The sequence below is a fragment of the Anser brachyrhynchus genome (assembly GCF_964034855.1).
Source record: "Anser brachyrhynchus genome assembly, chromosome: 2".
NCBI lineage: Eukaryota > Metazoa > Chordata > Aves > Anseriformes > Anatidae > Anser > Anser brachyrhynchus.
The window spans coordinates 56,481,255-56,494,081 of record NC_137695.1 but is presented as its reverse complement, the minus strand read 5'-3'; the positions used below and the strand labels follow the sequence as shown (position 1 = coordinate 56,494,081).

The following is a 12,827-nucleotide window of genomic DNA, read 5'->3' as shown; positions in this document are numbered from 1 at the left end:
CTCAGCTTTGATTGTATTACTGTCTAATTTTGGTGAGCGTAGTAGCACCCAAAGAAAACACATGCTTCTTCCCAACTCTCGCCGTTTGTGCCTGCAGCACTGCTTCTAAGAAATCTTAATGGTTGGGTAAGGTTATTTTCTGGAAGACCAACAAGCTGAAGCTGTACTTGAGCAAGATAATTTTGGAAAGGGAAAGCAGGCTAGGAAGCTGCAATATTACTCAGTGCAGTCCCTTCTGGCTGAAAGGACACCTTGCAATCATTACTTCAGTAGTTTGGGATTACTCCAGATTTCCTTCCTTCTTGCACATCCATTTATCCAAAGAATAACTTCTGTCATCTGTGGCATATAGAGAGATCCTGTCACTGCCAGGTGAATGATGCTCTTGGTTCCACACCAATATTTTACTGTAGAGCTTTTGAAAGGATCCTCTAGCAGAGAACATGGCAGTCTCCTTTATGTGATAAGTGACTGCAGTCTCTCCTCTGTAATTGCTTTGCAGATACACAAAATGGATCTGAAGGTCTTGGAAAGGACTTAAATAGTAACCAGCTTAGAGATTTATTTTCATTATTTTTTTTTTCCCCAGAAGTAGCAGGTTTGTAATTTCTGTGGCGTTTTAAGAAGTCTTAGTCTCTCCCCTCATTGTCTGATATTTAGTTTCTGTTCCCTGCTGGAGGCTTTCCGCTTTCCTCGCTTACAACACAGACATGCAAACAGTGTACCCTGCGGGGACGGATGAGATAAAGGGGTGGAAACTTTTGACACAAAGTGAGAGCAAGTGACTTACAGAAGAGGCAGAATCTGATCTGCTGCTGATAGAAAAAATAAAAATAAAATAATAAAATAAAATAAAATAAAATAAAATAAAATAAAATAAAATAAAATAAAATAAAATAAAATAAAATAAAATAAAATAAAATAAAATAAAATAATAAAATAAAATAAACTCTTCATACCATACCACATCTGTTTTAGGAAGACTGAACATCTCTGCTGGAGTATGTGCCAAACCACTGCCTGCATGATCACAGTGACCACAGTAATGGTCCCCTGGGGCTGAGTAAGGAGTGGAGGTCTGAAACGTAGGATCAACAATTTGGTTTACATCCTACTTTCCTTGAAATTATAAACATATCTGGCAACCAAATCAACACTATCAGCCATATCCAATATTATTACCTTTAGGGATAACACTTCTGCTCCCAGTCCCCAAGTGGTGTAGTTTTAAGCTGAAGAAAACAAAGAAATCTTGAAGAAAACAGGGAGACTGGTAGCCAAGAGCTAGCAGAAGCAAGGGAGATAAGGGAGGAAAGCTAAAAAACAAGGAGGAAAACAACTGATCGAAGATTCCAGACTGACTTATGGTAACCTTTTGCTCACTAAGTGTGGTTAACATATTAAAAAACACACAATCAAAATGCAAATGTACAGAAATGTGGGATTTGGTGTGTCACACCATGATGCACAATAAGTTGTGAGATCCTATGGCTGGTCAAGGGAAGAAAGCAGTGAACACAGACAGACAGTCAGTGTGGGAAGCTGCCACAGTTCACATGCCCCATGGGGATTTGGGAGTAGATGGGTCTTTGGGTGTCAGCAAGACACCACATTTTTCTTCCTGACAAATGTGACATTAGAGCAGGAAACTGTAGAGTCTATTGCAATTCAGGAAGGCAGGGCTGGTGGCAGCCTTGGCAGGCAAGACTCCCCTCCCAGGAACAGTATTTAGGGTGGTATTAGTTTTTAATATTTTATTCTATTCTGTTTCACCCAGAAGATCAGAATACCCTTCCTTTGAAAAGATTCTTATGTTCTAGTTTTGTCTTTCTAGACCAAGAAACTGGAATTCCCTTGGGCTCTTGGGAAGCTTCAGGAAAGATAGTTCCAAATCAAATCTTTGGCTGACCTGCAGCTCTTTAACACTTGGCTAAAATGTTCTTAAATTTGTAGTTATTTTTTATCCTTCTAGAAGAAATCAAGAGCAATGCATAGGGTAGTATAAATTACACTCTTTTCCTTATTGTATCGTCTTCATGTAAGCTCTTATATTGTTTGAATTGTGATATGATTGGGAAGAATGTGAATGCATGAGGTAAGAAGGGCTCAAAAACAGATGAGTGCCAGCAAAGGCAAAAGCAGAAGGTCAGATGTCCCATGTGATCAGTGGAAAGTGGAGGAATTTTTTGGATCATTAACCAGGTGAGCAACAGGGAAATACAAAAAATGATGTTTGTGATATGTCTTGGGCCTATCTCTTCTGAAACAACCAGTGAAGCCTTAATTTGAAGGCTGAGTTAAAGATTGAAAATGATCTTTTTTGTAACTGCATGAGCCTGCAATACATCTGGCCTGTATAAGGGTGAACTGAAGTGAGCATGATAACTCTTCCTGATAAATGTGGCATTGGAGCTCTGCAAAGAAAATATGATTTCTTTTCTTTTTTTTTTTTTTTCTTTTTTTTTTTCTTTTCTTTTTTTTTTTTTCTTTTTTCTTTTGTGGTTCCTATTCTAGATTTGTGATAAAACACATAAAACACATCATGGTGGGTTAACCTTGTCTGGTTTTCAGGTGCCAACCAAAGCACTCTCTCATTTCTCTTCATCAGGACAGGGAAAGAAAATCAGATGAAGAAAAATCTTGTGAGTAGAGATAAAAACATTTTAATGAAAGAAAAGCAAAGTCCATGTGAAGAAGCAAAATAAAATAGAAAAAAATAATAATAAAAATTGTTTTCTAGTTTGCATTAGCAGGTTATGTCCAGCAAGGACAGTGCAAGGCCTGAGTATGTGTAGCAGTTGCTTTGGAAGACAAATGTCTTCATAACGAATGACCCCTCCTCCTTGCTGTTAGCTTTTATTGCTGAGTGTGATATATGGAACAACTGACCCAACAACAGGACACAGCAACTGACCCCAGGACAACTGATTCAAATTTTTGCTCAGTTTGGGTCAGTTGTCCTGGCTGTTTCCCCTAACAAACGTTTGCCCACACCCAGCCTACTGGCCTTTGAAGGGATGAAGAGGCAGTCTTGATGCTGTGCAAGCACTGCTCACCATTAGCTGAAACACTGTAATTAACAGCACTGTTCTAGCCACAAATGTACAGCACTACATGTGCTGCTATGAGGACAGTTAACTCCATCCCAGTGACACCCAGTATACTCATATTGGCTTGGAAAAATAATATTTTGCTTCAGTTGCTAAGATCTATTTACCACAGGCAAGCATTCTTTGATGCTTACAGAGATGTTTATATAGACTGCAAAAACAGAGTATAGATAGGTCTTTCTACGGCATGACATCAAGCTAAATTAAATAGTCTTTCTCTGTAGGTCTGCTGGTGGGGTTTGAGTAAAAGCTGTTCCTATGCAAAGGATTAAAAGAAAAAAAAAGGAAAAAAAGGAAAAAAGAAAAAAAATGAAAAAAAAAAAAGAAAAAAGAAAAAAAGGAAAAAGAAAATGGGAAAGAGAAAAAAAAAGAAAAAGAAAAAGAAATTGATGTGAAGTTCATGAGTTTTAAGATCACTTTGACTAAGTAGGAGGCCAGGTGACCTCTACTGCCAAGATCTCACACAAGTTTCAAACTAGTTAAATTGCACCAAGAAGTGCCATTTCAAACCAGTTTATGTGGGGGCTGCATTTCAATATACATGTAGTGACAGACTGGGAGAGACTCACTTAGAGGGAATGACTGACAGATTGACTCATTTTAATGAGAATGTAGGACTGTATTTTCCAAATTCCTTTCTGGCAGCTGAACTTGAAAATCATTAACAGTCAAAATCTATCATAGTTTCATGTTGTAAAAGAGGATTTCCAGTCATTTCACTGATGACACAAGTATTAGTGGGAATAGCAAAAAAAAAATGGATGTATTGTAGGAAGTGAAAACTGGAGGAAAAGTATTATACTATCTATAACATCTACAGAGAATTCAGAAAGGGTTTTAGAAGGACTAGCATTGGAAGCTGGTATTCAGCTTGTTTAATAATTAATTGTGTGATTTGGGGCTAAAATGGAATGAAGGTCTAGGATGCTTTTGGAGAATAAGTATTCTTACCCAAGATGGGACATGATAAAATGTAATGTCACCTATGAAACATACTGTTTTCTCATGTTTTCCACCATGTACACATGCTCTATTTTATAGCTTTTTTTTTTTTTTTCTTTTTCCCTTGGTTTTGTTTTGCAGTTTCTGTGAAGTGTAGTTATTCTATTATTATTTCAGATTGATTTTCATAACATGTCCAAAAGTCCAAGGAAGGAGATTGTTTTTCGAAGTACTTTGTCAAATGCATGCAATACACTTTCCCTGAAGTGCAGACAGTAGTGAAGACATCTCAGTTTAAAATAAATGTGATAATTTATTCTTAGCACTTTTGTGCTCTTTCACATTTTGTCTCTGTTGTGCTGGCAAACGACAACTAGAGCTATAACTAGTGAAGCAACAGTTGCAGAAATATTCTAGGAATATTTATTCCCATGTATAAATTAATTTACATTCTCCATTTGTATGACTTTTATGCCCTATAGTTATTTAAGAGCTTAGGTTTCTTCAATATGTCTGTTCCAAACACAAGCCTACAAATCTTAACCGTCTTAACCGTGCACCTTGAATGATTTTGTGACAGATATGCTTAATCTTTCTTTCATTATAACAACAGATAATTACCAAGTTTAAAATGAGACTTTAACATAAAATTGGGATTAAAGGCAAGTTCACCAATTCCAACAAATCAGCGAATGGACAGCATTGGCAGTTGTAGACTTTACCAACTAATTTATATGTAGTTATGCCTAGTGGGTGTGGAGGGCCATGGGCAAGATGCTGTGCAGTAAAACAGTTTATTTTTCTAGTATATTTTCACAGCATGTGATAATGGATAGTAATGCAGTGGAATACAAAATACCATAAAGATAAGGTCATCGAAAAACTTAATATTCTTCTTCAGTTCTGTTTTGTTCTTCATTTGGTAATTACTAAATGAATGGTAATTACTAAATAAATTGGTAACGAATGCAATACACATTTGAAATGGTAGTTCAGAGATTCCCTGAAAGAGGAAAGTAGAAAGATGGAAAAAGGAACTCAATGAAGTTTTATATTTATTCTTTGGGTATCTTTATCTTGGGAAGGGGAGAAGAATAAAAAATGCAGTTTACTGTTAAGGCTAAAATAAGAAAATCATATTTGCATGATTCACAGCCAGACTTCACAGCCAGACTTTTTAAAATACATTGCTTAACATCCATGGGTGGAGTGGCAGCCTTTCTGATTTTGAGACGCCCATAAGCAGAGTTTCTGGAGTGGTTAAAGAAAATACACCTGACTGATTTTTTCAAGAGGAAGTGGCTGAAGATAAGCAATGATAAATATTCCTGAAATATTTTAATACTCAAATTGTTTGACTTTTAGGAACCCTCCACATGGATGGAACCCTCCACAGCTGCTAGATACAAGGCAGAAGTGTCCCAGATGTATACTTTACTGAATACAACAAGTTTCAGATATGAGAGGACCAGACTGTGTTCATTCTTTCATGTTTTCTTTTCTTTTTTTTTTTTAATTATTTTATTTATTTTCTTTTTTGAACATGTATGAGAGGATAGAGCTCAGAAATAATGCTGTCCTCTTTTCTTGCATCTGTACTACCTGAGAGATGGGGCCGGTGTGAGACTTTGTGATTATCACAAAGCAATGTTCCTACCAGTCCTTCTGAGAGCAAGGGATGTGGTATGGTCACAGCTAGGAATAACGATGACATTGCCTCTCAGCTTTGAAAGGATTGCATAAGCTACTGCATGCTATAACCTAAGAAAGGTGCATCAGTATATTTGTGTTAGGAATAAGGAGATGCAGAAGAACTCTGATGTAAAAATGGTGTTGTTCAGTAATATGTTTTGCCCATGCAGAATGTTTGGAGGAAAAATGAGCTGCAAAATTTAATTTATCTAGTTCAGATTTTGCTATATTAAAAGCAGGTTTTATAAAGGTTTATTAATAGACATGAAATGAATTTTTACCCTAAAATACTGTACTTAAAAAAAAAAAAAAGGGGACAACATTGATATTGAGGGAAAAGTCAGAGAAAAGTATTTACTGATGACTGAATGAGCATTAACAAGATTCTGCAATTTGCTTTGCACAGGAGATTTATTAAAAAATGAAAAGCACTTGGAAATACTTTTACCACTTAAAGTGATCATTGGAGCATCAGCTGGGGGAAGTATAATTTTGAGCCCTGTTACTGAAACGCTTTACAGTGCCATAAGGTGAAATTAATCTGTTTACAGGAAGAGCGACTGGCCCACCATGACATGAAAGATTTCCTTTTATGATAAGTTTGCAGAGCTTCATGAAAGGAAAAACTTTATTCTGTTAAATAAAATTATGAAAACAAGACTTCATTTCTGATTTGCTATGGAACACGTCCTACACCATGCAGCTCTGTTTAACTTGGAGAGTACATCCAGCTACAGTTTTTGTTTAATGGCTAGTTAACTATTTCTGAACTGTTTTCCAGGTTTGACAAATACTCTAGACAAATGTTTTTCAGACTTGTTTGTTATATTCCATTTTGTGTTGATTGGTCACACAACTCGCAGTGCTATTTATGTTCTTTGACAGTAAGCCAAAAATATTTAAATAATTTAAAAATAATTAAAACTAGGCATCTGATTTATTCAGATAATCATTGCTTTGCCAAATGCTTAGGATTTACTCATTAAAAAAAAAAAAGTCTTGATCATCCATTTCATTTGTAAAGATGTAAATTTGTCATAATCTTCTTTACCTCTAGAGCAAATCAATTTTGTCATGAACTGGGCTTTGCTTCTGTTGGAAGTGAAAGATTTGCTTTGGTTTCATTGGAAACAAAACAAAGCAAAAGATTGTTTAACTTTTTATTTTTTTAATAAAGCAACTATAAATGTGGTAAAACAATAAAAATAAGCTTAAAGTGGATAGTAGTCTAACTTTCATTGATGTGAATTAAGAGCAAAATAAATGACAACAAAATCTGTACTCTGCTATATAATTTAGTTGGTGCCAGTGCTAAAATATATATTTTTTTCATTCTCGGTGGAGTTGATATTTAATGTTGCACTTTAAAACATCTTCCTTTGGGTAAGTTACTGCATTGTTATCCAAGAAAATGACCCAAAGTCATTGTTAAAGAAATTTCTTAGTTTACTAGTTCAAAAAGAATTAGGCCCTATGATTACTTTCAGATCCGAAGTTGATTGTCATGCTAGTTAGGTTTTGAATTATTCCCAGTGTAACAGTGACTGGTGATGGTGTTACCTTAATTTATTTACGTCTTTATGGAATTCTTTGTATATGTGCTTTCAATGACAATTCATGTGTAAAGGAGCAGTGAGCGTGGAGATAGATGCTTTGGGTAGACAAAGCAGAAGTTAGTGGAAAGAAATCATGAAATAACTCCTAAGACAAAGGAAGTTATCATTTCAGCTGAGAAGATGAATAGCTATTTTCTCTGGAAACATTTAACTGCAAAGGAAAACTTTTCAATAACACAGATTTCCCTTGTGTCAACGTCGAGCTATAGTAATCCCGAGGTCAAGTAACAGGGTGTGCACAGATCTGTGGTGTCTAGCAAGGCTGGACAACTGATTATCTCTATAGTTAAGGTCAGTAATATTTGTCTTTTAACTATCATGGTAAAGTCACTGGGAGCAGATTGTTCCTTGTTTCTAGGCATGATGGAAGATTAAAATCACACAACTAGAGGTAAGCACAGCTGGATTTTAGATGGCATGGAAAGTAGACTGCAGGTGTAATGCCCAGTCATCCATCTGTTTCAGACGTGTAGATCAATTGTGAGAAGTGGAAACAGTTGGACTATTGGAAAGCTGTGGGCAAGCTGCAAACTTGATGAGGGATCTGAAAAAAGAGAGACATCCTATCAGTTGCCTTTTTACACACGGATGAAATTATCAACTTGTATAAAATCATAACATTTTTAAAATTGTCTAAGATCCTCCAGTGAAATTGCATATATAATATTATTGTTTAGAGATGTTGCAGAAAGTACCCATGCACAGGCATAGATAATCAGATAAGGAAAAGAGAAAAATCTCTCATCTGTCTCTTTCCCAAAGTTTGGAATATTTTTATTATATTACAGCAAAACAAGTATTTAGTCCCATGAGGTATCTGTGGTGAGAGTCTTTTCGTGGTATTTTGAATTTAAACAAAACAACTAGACTCTGGAATTTTTCCACGGTGAATTTGGAGATCCTGAGGTACCTTCTTCAGCTGCTTCAGTCACTACTTGATGCCACATTATTCATTTCATACTCAGAGAGGAACAGAAAAGGCTGTGCGGTACGAGACATTAGCTTACACAGCTTTTAAAGGAAGAGGTCCATTACATGGATAGATTACTCTCAAGCAAAAATACTTATTTTCACACTGTGAGGAAAGGTTTTCATTACTAATTGACAGCAGGACTGAGCAAGCCAGTTGCCACCAAATTTTTAAGACAGTTTTGATTTTCTGATCTCTGTCAGGATAAAATCATTCCGGATGTACATTGATGACAGTGGGATCACAGTCAGAGCCTGGCAAAATCAAGAACAGATCAACGTTAACTTCTTTGCTAACTCTTTTATCTTCCAAGTCTCATCTTCAAATGAATCATTTTTTCCACTTACCTTCCTGAAAACGGAGACAGTGTCTGCTTCTGTTCACCCCACCACCTTCAGGTTATGTTGCCAGATGATGATTGACTATCTGATCTGTCACAGAGCCACGATCTGCCTCTGGGAAGTCTCATGGCACTTTCTAATGGTCAAATAGCACAGCAGAGACATTAACAGAAATAGTACTACTATCCAGGAAACCTTATTCTTTTGTTTTGTTTGAACTCTGACTGTGGGAATCCATTTACTTTGTACGTGACTTTGATCTTAAGGGACTTGCTTTTTGACATGTGTTGGTATAGTTCCCACAGTGATATGACTTCCTAGCATGCCATGTGGACCAGACACACGATGCCTGAAATGTACATCCTTACCTTATAAACAGGACACTTTAAAAGTAATTTCTGCCAAAGCAGATAGCATATGTTTATATTGGATCAGTAATGCCCTCAATCTTCTTGGAGGGCAAACACTGAGGACAATTTCTTGGGCTGTGCTCTGATATCTTTGATTTAGTGTGGCGTAATGACCACACGGAGACCAGGGTTCTTTTAGGATCAGTAACTGCTACTACTTTATTGATGACATAAGTTCACTGTATATCCCTTATCAAGAACAGGCTCCCTTCTTATACCATTCGCCCCACAGCAGTACTTTCCCACTAACCATTCATTGGTCAACAACTTTGCACGGCAACTACAAACACCCAGCAACCCCCATGCCCCAACGGCCGGAGAACAAGCAACCCGAGACGGCAAGCCGTCTTCTGAATCACCCTTCTTAGTTCCCTCTAAACTCTTTACATTCCTGATGGCCTCATTGTTAAGTCTGCTGTTATCACCAACCATGGGGCTTGTCGACCCCCATGGCCACACTTCCACAATTTAGTATAAACTTTAGTAGCTTCCTTTGTATTTGGGATGTCAAGAATTGTTCAGGAAGAACCAAGGACTCAGAGTTTGGCCCAGCAATTTGGACTGTGTATTCTTTAAACATTCAAAAGAGTTGCATTTAAGATGCTAAATAAAAGTGTTGTAAGCAACACAGATATGAAACAAGTAGCTTGACAAATAACTTCCTTTCATGAGAGTGCTTTAATAAGTGCTGTTTGCTTGATTTTTGAACACTTTTGGAAATAAATAATTAGATCTAATAATTTTATATTAGGAAATACAAGAGCTAATTTTGCAGCTGTATTCTGATCTCAGTAACTTTGACCTTGACATGCAGTGCAACAATTTCAGTTTGTTGTTGTTGCCATTAAAATGAAGAAATGTTCCAAAAATCACTGAGGAGGAAAGAGGGGCAGAGAGATGGACTTTCTGTCAAGATGAATTTTTTATCTCTTGTAAGCACCCTGCCAGAGGTATTTGCTTATTCTACTGTCACAATGGTGCAAAGATCAAGAATTGTGTTAGAAAAGGGCATGCATCAGTTAAGTGTGAAAAAGGATCAAAACTGAAGTAACCAGAAAAGCAGATCATCCAGGCTGAAGGTATAGTTTGAGTGAGAACTTGAAGATAAATGAGGTGAGAATAAAGGTAAGACAAAAAGGGTCATGAGAGAAGACATGAAAGTGGGGAAAGAACACTAGAAGCGAACAATAAGTACAAGAGGAAAAGATGGGGGAAATGCTCAGGAAGCTATTGATCACACTAAAATACATAGATCAGGTCAATCTGCCCACAGTCTCCCGGAAGCTGCTACCTTAAGCTCAGCCCTAAAGGAAGCATGGATATTGGTTTTAATGCAGCAGGGGCCTGCCTAAGGGAAAAACATAGAAAAGACACTAAAATTCAGAGGCAGTAAGGAAATATCTAGGAGAGGGAGTGCAAGAGGGGTGTTAAATATTTTGTCATTAGAGAGTACCTCAAACACATAAACAGATTAAGTGTTTAAAATGTTGCATACTGTAACTTTATGCAAATCATGTGTGTGTGTGTTTGTTAGGGGATAGTAATCTGTGCAGCAAGGAAGAAGGGAGGACAAGGAGTTGGACTACTAAGAGTCTGGTCCCCAGCCAGTATCTTTCCTGTCATTGAAAATATGTAATGAGAAAAATCTGACCTCTGTGAATTGTACGCAACAAGGAACATCTGTTCTAAGGAGGTGCTATTGAACAGGCAGCTTGCTTATACCACTATGTTGTTGTTGCTTTCTGCAATTTTCCATCCTCTTGTGAATCTTGAGCTCAGTGTATCAGCTTCTTTCTATCAAATGATTCTTGTCTTACCTTTGGCACAGCAGTCATTGGTGAAAACTCACTGAAGTTCTTGGAAACACATATTTAGTAACTACATTAAATACTTTATGAAGTGTTCTAATCAGTACCACCTCTGTACCATTCTTAAAACATATGAATAGTGAGAAAAAGGCAGATAAATAGTGCCAAGCATATTAATCTCTTCAATGGGATTCATAAGTTAAAAACAAAACCAAAACAAAAACAACCAACAACATCAAAAAAAACAAACAAACATAAAAACAAAAAACCCATCTCATTAACACAGCTTGCAATTGGAATAAAATCAATTTTAAATACTTTCCATAAACCTTGATTAGAGCGCCTTGGCCACTGCTTGTTCCTCTGAGAGTAGAGTGAGCTGCTCCTTTCACCCAAGGGCAGATGTGCTGCCCTACTAAATCTGCCTCAGATACAAGAGAACAAGTGGAGGATGAGATCACAGCCCTCTCTATAGCAAATCTCTGGCCAACTCAAACGTTGTTATTTCCTCTTTGCACTGACCTTGTGTCCTGCCTGTGCAGTATTCTTCTGCAGTAACAAGATCAATTGAAGCGGCGGTTTATATTCCCAGCTGATGCCTGCTGGGAACATTTCTCCCTTGCACTATATTCCCTACTTTCCACCAACCACACAGCATGGGCCCCCTTCCTGTTAAGCTAACTTGAAGGTATAGGAGAGCTTAACCATGAGTCCATCTTCCCATTCCAAGTCTCACACTGTAGCTGCAAGGTCTGTGAGAGAAATACAAGGTTCACTGTCTGGCCAGCTGGGCTGGGGAGAGTCTTACTCTCCCATGTATCCAGGGAACCTAACAGAACTAGCCACATAGTCTTTTGAACAAGGTATTCAACCCATGACAAGGTTCAACACATAAACTTAATAAAGAGTCTAGTGGTCTTCTATGATCATGTGACTGTATCAGTGGACAAGGGAAAAGCAACCGATATCATCTACCCAGATTTCTGTAAGCCCTTAATATGGTACCCCAGAACATTTTTGCCTCTACATTGGAGAGATATGGATTTGATGGATGGACTATTGATGGATGGATGGCCACATCCAAAGAGTAACAGTCAATGGCTCAATGTTTAATTGGAAACTAGTAACGAGTGGTGTTCCTCAAGGGTAGTAATGGGACTAATACTATTTAATATGTTCATTAATAACACAGCTGGATTGAGTACACCCTTAGGAAGTTTGTGTTTGACACCAAGCTGTGTGGTGCAGTTAATACACTAGAGGACAGAGTTGCCATCTGAAGGGGCCTTAACAGACTTGAAGTTCAACAGAGCGAAATGCAATGTCCTGAACCTGAGTCAGGGCAATCCCCCAAATCAGTACAGACTGGGTGATACATTGATAGTAGCCCTGCAGAGAAGGACTTGGGGTACTAGTGGACAAGGAAAAAAAAAAAAGGATATGAGCTGGCAATGTGTGCTTGCAGACCAGAAAACCAATAATGTCCTGGGCATAAAAACAAGTATGGCCAGCAGGTTAAGGGAAGTGATTTTACTTGTCTACTCTGCTTTTGTGGTACCCCACCTTGGGTACTGCATCCATCTCTGGGAACACCACCACAAGACTGATACAGACCTATTAGAGTGGGTCCAGAGAAGGGCCACAAAAATGATCAGAGGGCTAGAACACCTATGAAGAAAAGCTAAAAGGGTTGGGGTCATTTTGCCTAAAAGAGTTGGGGTCATTTAGCCTGGAGAAGACAAGGCTCTGGGGAGATGTTATTGTGGCCTTTCAATATAAAAAGGTGGCTTATAAGAAACATGGAGAAAGACTTTATACCAGGGCCTGCAGGGACAGGACAAGGGGTAACAGTTCTAAGCTGAAAGAAGGGAAAGAAGGTTAATTTAGATTGGGTATAACAAAGAAATTTTTCACGATAAGGATGATAAGACATTGATG

General features: G+C 37.6%; 1 long non-coding RNA gene across 1 annotated transcript; it reads right to left on the bottom strand.

Annotated features, from left to right (window-relative positions):
* Positions 1-7,115: 7,115 nt before the first annotated feature.
* LOC308190698 lies at positions 7,116-11,837 on the bottom strand. Its single transcript, XR_013947460.1, has 2 exons — positions 8,678-11,837; positions 7,116-8,584 (listed from the first exon to the last, which is right to left on the bottom strand). It is a non-coding gene; the product is annotated as an uncharacterized lncRNA (long non-coding RNA).
* Positions 11,838-12,827: the final 990 nt, after the last annotated feature.